This window comes from Stegastes partitus, unplaced genomic scaffold (genome assembly GCF_000690725.1).
Source record: "Stegastes partitus isolate 25-593 unplaced genomic scaffold, Stegastes_partitus-1.0.2 Scaffold106, whole genome shotgun sequence".
NCBI classification, from domain to species: Eukaryota; Metazoa; Chordata; class Actinopteri; family Pomacentridae; genus Stegastes; species Stegastes partitus.
Genome location: NW_007577837.1, coordinates 589,556 through 599,816, shown reverse-complemented (window position 1 = coordinate 599,816; position 10,261 = coordinate 589,556).

The window sequence follows — 10,261 nt, the reverse complement described above, 5'->3', positions numbered from 1 at the left end:
AAAATGGTAGAGTTGCCATTTACTAACTTAGCCAGCAATGTTTTCACAAATTAGTCGGCATCTTATGGTGAAAACATCACTTGACTCTGCACCACCATTTGCTCTGCTACATGTGCTGCTTCAAGTGCCAAGAGGGTTGGATTCAGAGGCACAAACCATGTGTTGACAACATTTTAAAATAAACCAGATATCTTTTTCTCTATTGTGTTCTGTAAAACAAACAAAAAAACAACATGTATGCTGGAACCAGTTCATCTGTGATAGACTGGTGTTACCCAATAATATCAGCTGACCAATAATATCAGCTGATCAGGCTCTAAATATCACATTAAAAATAGCACCTTTTAATCGCAATGATCCACACATACACACTTCCAGATGCTCTTGTTCTCTGCTTCTGTGTTTCATTCGTGCGACTACTGTTTTTGTTTTCCCACTTACTGTGATCCTGTTATGTACAATCTGTTACTTCCCACCTTGCTCTCACTTATTTACAGACCATTGTTCTCCAGGTGGTATGAAGTTGTGCATTTACAACACAAGAAAGAAAATCCTGTCGTCCCTGTAGTCCTATAGAGATGAAAAAGTCATTTCTTTCTGCCATTAAAGCCCAACTTGCCTAGAGTGTAGTCACAGCATATTCTTCAATAGCTAATTTCATGAACTCTTTCAACCCTCAAGCCCTCAAATTTTGCTTCCAAAGCATTTTGCTTCACTACCCAAATGCTGATTCAGCAATAGTCTATCAACAGCTATTTCTTGCTGTGCAAGATGTATTTCTCTGAGGAATTTCAATACACTAATCAAAATGATAGAGACATTGTTACTGAAACAACACAGGATGTCTGTGGTAAAATGTCCTGGCCTATACACCACCATAAAACTGGAAATCTGCAGTATTGCAAATAAAATTCGCTCAAGGTTTCCCTGTGGGTATCCATTCCCATAAAAAGCAATAATGCGAAGCAGCCATACTTGTCAACTTAAATGGAATTTCCATAAATTATACAGATTCCCCCCATTTAAATCACTTACTGACATATACATACGATCATAAGGGTTGTAAAACAAAAACAAAAAATCAGCTGGACTTTAAGCACACATCAACACGTGTGGTTAAAGTTCAGTCAGGTGGTCAGCTTGTGCTGTGAAGTTGGACAGCGTAACTTCAGCCTTTAATATATTTGTCAGGACACTGGAAACATCTTCATCAGTGGCTGATTGTCCCTTTGATTCCTCTGATGCAGTTTCAATTTAAAATGTTCTTTAGCATCACAAACCTTAGATGCTGCCACCCGAATGTCTCACATTAAAACGATAGTATGAGTATTCTTTGTTTCTTACTGGTGCCAGGATGCAGTTAAATGGTTTTGAAATTGTATGAAGTTCTCAGTTTGGTGGTAGAGTTGTGCATCTTAAGGGCTTGACATGTGTGAACAGTTTTGATTTGAATTTTTTTTTGTTTTTTTTTGTTTTTTAGTAATATTAGTCATTCGATTACTGTATGTCTAATAGCACTTAATGATTTGAAATGTTATTGTAAAGTTTAAAAAAACAAAAAAACAAAACAACAACAAAACCCCTGACTTAGCTGAATTAGGGGCAGAGTTAACTTAAAATCAATGACTGAATAATCCCCTTCATTATCTCCTTTTCTAAAAGGTTTTCACTTGTTAGCCAGGATCCGTGTCATTCTAAAGTAAAGCAGAGTAAAATATTTAAGAGTTCAGTGCAAACTAAAAGCCACAACTACCTTACAAGCTTAAGGATATAGATATTTATTTCATGTCCAGTCAAACTTAAACAGGTTCACTGAATTTCGAAATGCAAAAACACAAAATCGCTCATAGGTAATTTTACTGAAACCTGTGGGACAAGGCTAGATAACTGTTTCTAAAATATTAAGCACAGTGAAAGAAAATGATCTATTATTCTTTAGCCTCTAGTATCAACACAAACTGCTCGTTCAAGGCCGGTGTCTGCTAGTAAGTGAGCACAGCCGGGTCCCGTTTATCCAAACCTGAAGAAGCCTTGGCACTCATATCCATAAGGGCAAATATAATCTCACTTTGCTATACATCTTTGACACGAGTCCAGTTTCACAGTACATTGTGTTTAGAATGAGTTTGTTGTTCTAATAACTGTGCTTAATGGAACCGTGAGGATGCATCTGAATGAGAACCTTTGCGTTAACCTCCTTCGACGATAGATCTGCATGCCTGCACATACTAACGCAGAATCAGACCTCAATGGCCACGGAAGAACGAGTTAAAATGTATTAAAGCATGGTAAAAGTAATACCTAAAGCCCCTTTGTGCTTCAAGAGGGAGCATTAGTAGGGGTAGCAGAGACGAGAAAGGTGAACAGTCAAACAAGGCAGAGCAATCCAGGTTACCTGTCGCTTTTTAACAACCGAGAACAATGTTAAATGTTAGAACATGCCTGGAATTTAAATTGAAGTCACACATAAGGACCTAATTATCACAAATAACCGTATTAATACAAGAACTGCTCACTTGTTCTGCTGCATAATTTGCAAACAGGCAGAAAAGTGGGAGAGGTTCACTGTGGACAATATAGAAGGTGACAGTATTCAGCTCATGAAGTACCAAAAATTATTCATGAAGTTTGAAAAGTTCTCATCAGTTAAATAATTTCAAAATGTATTCTGTTATTTTTTTTGGAAAGTTCTCACTATAAATAATAATAATAATATAAAAAATGGTTGAATGCCTTTTAGGAAATTGTTATAGATCAACCAGAAAAGAGCGTTTTTAGCAGTTTGCCTCTTTATCTGTGCAGCACTCGCATAATTACCTCCGAAGCAGCACAAACACGTTGAATGCAGCTGTAATAGAGGAGAGAGACACAGAGCGCGAGAGGGTTTTGGATTTAATTTCGCATTCATTCTTAGCGTTTATTCAACTATTTCGCAAGGTACAGCTTAGAGGCTGTCATACATTTTAAAATCCACACATAAGGAACAAAATACTGCAACACTATTAACACTTTCACCACCAGCAGAACCGTTGATCAACACTCAGGAACATGCAATCAATTGTCCATTATCGCTCAGTGTGCAGAGTCCTCGGCCTCACATACAGCTGAGCTCCTCCAGCCTGCCCCCCCACCACCCCCCTAGGAGTTGAGCTGCCACCAGACTTCCGGTCATTTATTCAGGGTCAAGACAACCCCCTCAAAGTGTATATATTCTCCAGATGGCAAGATGCTTATTTTACAGCATTCAGCAGAAGGGAGTATGCCCCTGTGCAATATTTAAATGTCAAATAATTCAAACCCTACAGTATTTGCTCCTGTGAATAAAAAATAACTGTTAGTATATTAAAATTACAGGTCCCACTGTAGGAACCCAGTGCAGCAAAAGTCAAAAAGTTTGGACTTCATTTCTCCACCTTTACTTTTGATGACAGACTCAACCCCCCTTGACATTGAGGAGACCAGTGTTGCACAGTCTGGACAGATGCTTTGCCAAATTTTTTGGTTTTTTTCAGCTGTACTTTGCTGAAGGGGTTGTGTTGCTCTACTTTTCTCTTTTAAATACCCCAAAGGTGTTTTGTTGCATTAAATTCAGGTAACATACTCAGCCAGGTCATAGTTTTCACTTTTTTGCTTCTTTAAAAACTTTTCTGTGTACTGGTGCTTTGGGGTTTGTTATCATGCTGGAATATTCCTCTTCTGCCAAACTTCTTCAGACTGGGAGCCACCTCGTCAGCCGCTATATCCACGTACATGTCAGTGATCTCAGGGGTATTCACTTTTGCTGGATTGATTTTCTACTTTGGGGCCTGTATTTTAAATACAGTCTTTTGTTTTTGGCTGTTCATGAGAGGAAATAGTTGGTTTGTCAACTTTGAGGTAAAACAGTCACTGAGAAAGTTTTAATCATTTGGCGTTTAAGTGATACTGCACAGACGTGTACTGTGCATCTCAAATTAAAAAAAAACAAAACACTTCCCTAAACTTTGGGTCCACAGCATCAAAAGCTTCAAAGCGAGATAACTTTTGATATCACATAAATAAACATTCTACCATTTAGTCCTGTGAACAAGACGGACAGTCCTCTCTATAATGAGGATCCAAGAGCTTTTGTTTTCACGAATTTGACCCCGTGTACAGGTCAGCTACTTGTTTTCTGATGGGCAGCTTGCACAAGGATCGTCAGCAGTCTTTAAGGGCAAAGTCTAGACCTATAACCTCACTATGACTCCTTAATCCTGGCCTCATCTAATGATGCCCTGATCCATAGAGGTTCCCGAGTGTGCTCAGCTCATATCATTTACAAAAATTAGCACATTTTCTCCTGTAAACCCTCAAAGTTTAGTTTAGTTAGTTTCCCTCCCTCACGCCAGACGAAAGAGGGAGAATGAGAAAGCAAGAGAGTGAAAAACAGATGGATGTTTTTGGGGTAAACTGTCTCTTTTCTCGCAGAGGAAGGTTAGCAGTTGATTTGAAATATGCACAATAATGCTTTTTGTGTTGTTGCTGCTGTTGTTGTTATGTGCTGGCTGGATGTGAGAGGTTTTAATTTTTTATTTTTGCTGAATGCTGGCTAATGCAGTGATACTTCCCTTCACTTACTGAGCATTCACAGAATGTGTAATTTATGCATGTTTGAACCAAAAACCGAACAGTATTATTATCCTCTTTTTTTTTCCAGAGCCATTTGTAGCTATTATTTAAAACTATGCTGCATAATCACTTCAATTTCTCGAATGTTTTCATAAGTATGTTGCTGTGATGAAGCAGAACTACATGCATGTGTGTGTGTATGTGTGTTTGTGTGTGATGGGAATTATGCTAACCTCAAGGTTGTACTCAATTTGCGGTGTGTTGAGAAATAATTCAAGCTTCACAGGTTCACAATAAATCTTGCATAATGTGTTCATGCATTCTATTAATTCCAGTATTTGTTTGGCCAGGGTCTCCAGGTTCAGTCAACACTGAACAGACAGGATGTTACAATGGCACAGAGAAAAGGCAAACAGCATCTCATGCAGCATTGTGAGCAACCACCATGAAACATAATGCTGTGAACAAAAGTTTACATACATTTGTAAAGACCATGTATATCATGGCAGTCTTGAGTTTCCAGTGACTCCTAGAACTCCTATTTTTCTAGAAGAAAATCACTGAAACACAGACATCTTTGTCTTACAGAGCATTTATGCATTTTAGTTCTTTCATATATTTGTTATAGGTCTTCTACAAATATGAAAAAATCTGCTGGGTCAAAAGTATACATATAGCAACTTCTGAAGCAAATGATTGAACTGAACAAGCCAGGAAAGTCACTTGGAGCCATTACAAAGCAGCTACAGATCCCTGAATCACCTGTGTAAACAAATGTTTAGAAATATATTTTGGTATAGTTGTGTTTCTGCCACAATCAAGAAGAAAATGTGAGATATAATAATAATAATAATAATAATAATAATAATAATAATAATAATAATAATAATAATAATAAACTTTATTTATAGAGCACTTTTCAAAACAAATGTTACAAAGTGCTTTTCAATAAAATAAATTAAAAATGTAAATACAATAAGCACATAGAATAATTGATATAAGTAGAAAGCACAAACATAAAACTTAAATAAAAGCAGGAAAAGCTCTCCGATAAAAATGTGTTTTAAGACGTGACTTAAAAGAGAGCACGGACCTAATTTCCTCGGGCAGGTCGTTCCAGAGCCTCTGCTGCTGAGAGACAATTGGTCCTCATGGTCACCTGCCAACCAAGAATCATCAAAATGCAAGTCTGCAATGAATTAGAATCTGCTGGCACACAGATGTCAGCGTCCACAGTCAAGTGTGTTTCACACTGACATGAAGCGAGAACGACACAGCGCGACGACACACACACACACATACACACACACACACACACCCTGGACAGGTGTGTGGTCATCATGACATGCAGAATATGAACGAACTTTTTAACATTTTTAATCAAGCTTTATGTGCTATTAAAATCTATTTGCATGTTCTGTTATGTGCTGTGTATTCATGCAGAACAATGAAGTGTAACATCTGAACACTTTTGCCTCACACACCAGTGAGGACAATGTCAATATGTCAAGGCCATTTTGTTTATTTACTTAATTACCACAAATATTCATGGCGATGACTAGAGTTTAATCTCATCTAATCTAATCTAATCCAATCTAATTTTAATCTATGATTATATGAGATTATACATTACATAACATGTCTGATTTCAATGAACATGTCAGACCCACTAACATTTAAATGATTAATGTGCAGCCACATCCACTCATCATAAGACATGTCAGAACTGGTGGTTCATATTAAAGAAACCACATTATAATGGACATGATCTGAGACAAGAGGATGGTTCCAGTCTGACAAGTTTGAGTCATGAACTCACTGACCTGCTGCTCATCGTGTGACTGAATGGTGGCTTGCCAGCTGAAAATTATTAACCCGTAATTAAAAGTGAACATGGCTCAGACTTTCTTCCAGATAATATTAAATCTGTTCCTCAATACTTCTTTTAACATGGTCAGTGTTGAAGATGAAGGATTATAAATGGCTGATGGGTCACGTTTAACTTCACTGAACCTTTCTGGGACATTAATTCAACTGAATAAAACATGATTTTGATTGTTTTTTACTCTAAAGGGAAGTGGAGAAGGGCAATATTTGAACATTATTATACATGGGTTTTAAACAAAACATCTGAAAAACCATGTGAAAACCGACTTAATCGTTACAAATTCATGTAAAAAAAAAAAACCAACTTCTACATGTGTAACGTTTTTAGGGTGAAATAAACAAAACGCACCAAAACACATTTATTTATGTAAAAAGACCCTTTAATGGGTTTACTTTATGAGTCTTGGTTCATAGAAGTATAACAGTTTTTGTGAAAATATTCTGTTTGCTCCATGTTTGTGAATTGCATCTAAGGCTTTGTTAAAAAATGTCTGCTAGTAGCATCACTGTAGGATTCCAACTTTAGTGACACTGATGATGAGGCCAGTGTCTGACAATCTGTTGTTTTAGCAAAGTATACAGAAGGGGATATATACTGTATATGAGCCAGAACAGTTCAGCCAAAGGAGCCAGCCGTCAGTTAGCCACGGTGGGTCGATTGAACATGATCTCTGGTTTATAGTTTTGTCTTTGGACCAACAGCAGCGACTTAGCCAACGACTTAGGTGGTGGGAGCCAGCACATGCTCGCGAAACAGCTGAGCCCAGGCCTGTGCTACAGTGGCTTTCAGTGTGTGCAGTTTATTTTTGTTGAGTTTTAATTTTCTCAAGCAGGCAGGAAACTGTCTTTGAAGATAAACAGAAAAGACTCAATCGCTGCCAGCAGCCTTTAAAGCTGCGCATCAATGTCAGGGTTTCAAAAATATCTGACGTTAACAATGTGTGATATGGTCTTTGAATGTGACGAGAGGCGGCAGGAATACGAACGTGTTCAGTGACTGATCATTTAAAATTAGATGTATATCAGCCCTTAAAGGTGACAGTATTAGACGTGTTGGATCTTCATAAAAGACAGCATTTGTTCTTAAATAAAGCAGCCTTGTTGTGCTTTTATTAGAATATAGAGCAGAGTAGCTGGCTTGTTGGTGCATTGCTTCGTAACAGACCTTGTTATAGCCATGACCTTTTCAACTACACTCATTTCAACAGTGTGTGAAATGAAGCTTATAGCGCTGGTTATTGCCACTGTAGCTGTAGTTTCCGCCCATTTCTGCCTCTCTAGATATGGCTTTCTACTCTAAGGAGCATATTTTTCTGAAAGTGCACTTGTTTACTTCTGTGAAAAAAAGCTCTTTTGAAAATTCTTGTGGTATAATAAAGGGCATTGTCTGCAACAGAAACAGGAATCTTGGCACAACTATAATTTGCACAGGAGATCTTGCCAGCACGTGATAACAAAAGCATCAGTAAGTGCCAAGATTTTTTTTTATCAGGTTTTTAAGGGATCACTGAAAAATGACTGGCTCATCTTGAAGTTAATGTGATGCAGTTTGTTGGTTTTCAGATTTGAAACAGGTTCATGTAATCCCACGTAGCCCTCGGCTGGGTGAACCAGACTTCTCTCTAACCTGCATCGTGACCAGGAGTCATGGATGACTTTGCCTGAGTTCTTTTGTTTTTGTGGATAGCTCTCTAATCACATGCACATGCACACAATTGAGCAAACCAAAACACACACACACACCACACACACACACACACACACACACACACACACCACAGGCCAAATGATCCATCAAATTACTGAAATGGAAGCAGGGCAAAGTACTTGTTTATCCTCAGGATCTGATACAGAAATAAATGACCACTTTATCACAATCGGTCCTAACCCACACGACCATCCATTCATGTTGCTCCACAACACACAAACGCACATGATTGGAAAAGTTTCGCTCTCAGTAATAGTCAAATTTCAGCACCAGCAATAAATCATTAGTGCTGTGTATTAAATTTCATTATTAAGAGTCTTGAGATCAAAACAACGTTTCTCCCTGATGGCCAAAGTTGGTGTTGATTTGAATCATACGACGCGTGTTTTGGTTCTCGCTGTAATTGCAAACTAATAACCACAAGCTATGGCGCAGAGATGTTGTGTGATAAAAAAAATCCTGCCAGTGGTGTGACCTGCCTCTAATTCAATTCTGTTAAAAGCATTGTAGGTTTAGTATGATCATTTATTGATGGATGCTAACTCAGGAGAAGCTTTGCACCGACACATAGCAACGCCTTTGACTCTGTTGTGATTCTAGTTGAGACTTTTACACTGACGCTCTTTTGTATCTTGAAACTGCCGTCCGCTGTCTTCCAGCATATAGAGATGAGTTTGTCTCAATAACGATTTTATCTCACAAACTTCAAAGGAATGCTCTCACTGTACAGCACATGCCTCCTTTAGGACATCGTATTTATCATCGCAGCATCTCGCTCCACTGTTAAACGCGATGTACAGATATACACTCCAACCAAAACCTGGTGACTTCAGCAAGCTGACTGAGCTACACAGATTGATTATCAAATAAACAAAATGCACTGTTTGAAGCCCCTTAAACATTGCTCCATATGAATTCAGTGACTTCTTATCTCTAACTCCTACTTGAAATCATAGATTGTACATAAAGATAGACATGTCGATTTGTGATGCCTCCTATTGGATTGCACTGGAGCCAGTCTGAAGCTGAGAGCTGGCCCCGTCTTTGTTGTTCGGAGCCAAAACCTTCCAAATGAGGAGTGCAATGTGTTGTGTTTCATGCCCCACTTGCTTTCTGGAAACACTGACTGGTCCACACATGGGTAAGCTGCAATGTTACTGTAATCAAGTACAGACTGACTGAAGTATTGCATGACAGCATCATGGGAGAGTCTCATCATTATCATTCCATCACCTTTAAATATTGTACAGCTGTACGTCTGGAGAAAAACACTGTTTAAGTAGAAGCTTCAAAAATCCAAGAGAAGGTGAATCCATGAGCAGCAGATGAGAGATGTATCAGTCATGGCAAGTCAAAATCTTTGATAAGCCTTCAGGTGGGAGCAATAATGTCCACACCACTTGTTGCACTGGAACAAGTGCTGGTCAGCTTTTCCCTTGTACAGCCATTTGCAGCACCTGCTTGAAACTACACTTCTCTCAGCTATATTGTCCACTTTGCAGATGCTCACATATTCACTTCATGTTGTTTATTTCTAGGAATAAGTTGGGAACTTGTTGGTTAGATTGGCAGATGCAAATGCAAGATGTCAGATTCACCGGCTCTGCTATGAATCAGCGAGCGCTTGTGGACAGACCACGTGGTTATGATGCATGATCATGAAAATTCTGCTAAAAACTGGAATAACTTTTTCAGAGCAAGACGTCTAAGTTGCTCTCTTCCAACAGCATGACCTTTGGGTATGAAGGGAAACTTTCTTCTCTGATCAAAGAGCCAAATAGTTCAGAGGTTGGCTCAACAAGACAACATACTCAACACTCACATACTACAACATGTCATAGTTCCAGAGGTGAAAAGTTCAGATTTTTAAAATGACATTTTAAAATGTCATTGGCTTATCTGATGGATCAGTTATGAAAACTACTGTCCTGTACTTCAGCACTCCTCATCCCGTGTATTTTGACTCTCGATTCTTCTTTTGAACACCAACCAGGATCAACAATACAGTTCATTTATATCGCTGGTATGATGGGTTTTAAGAATTCAAAGCAAACCTGTAAAATAACACTGGGTTAC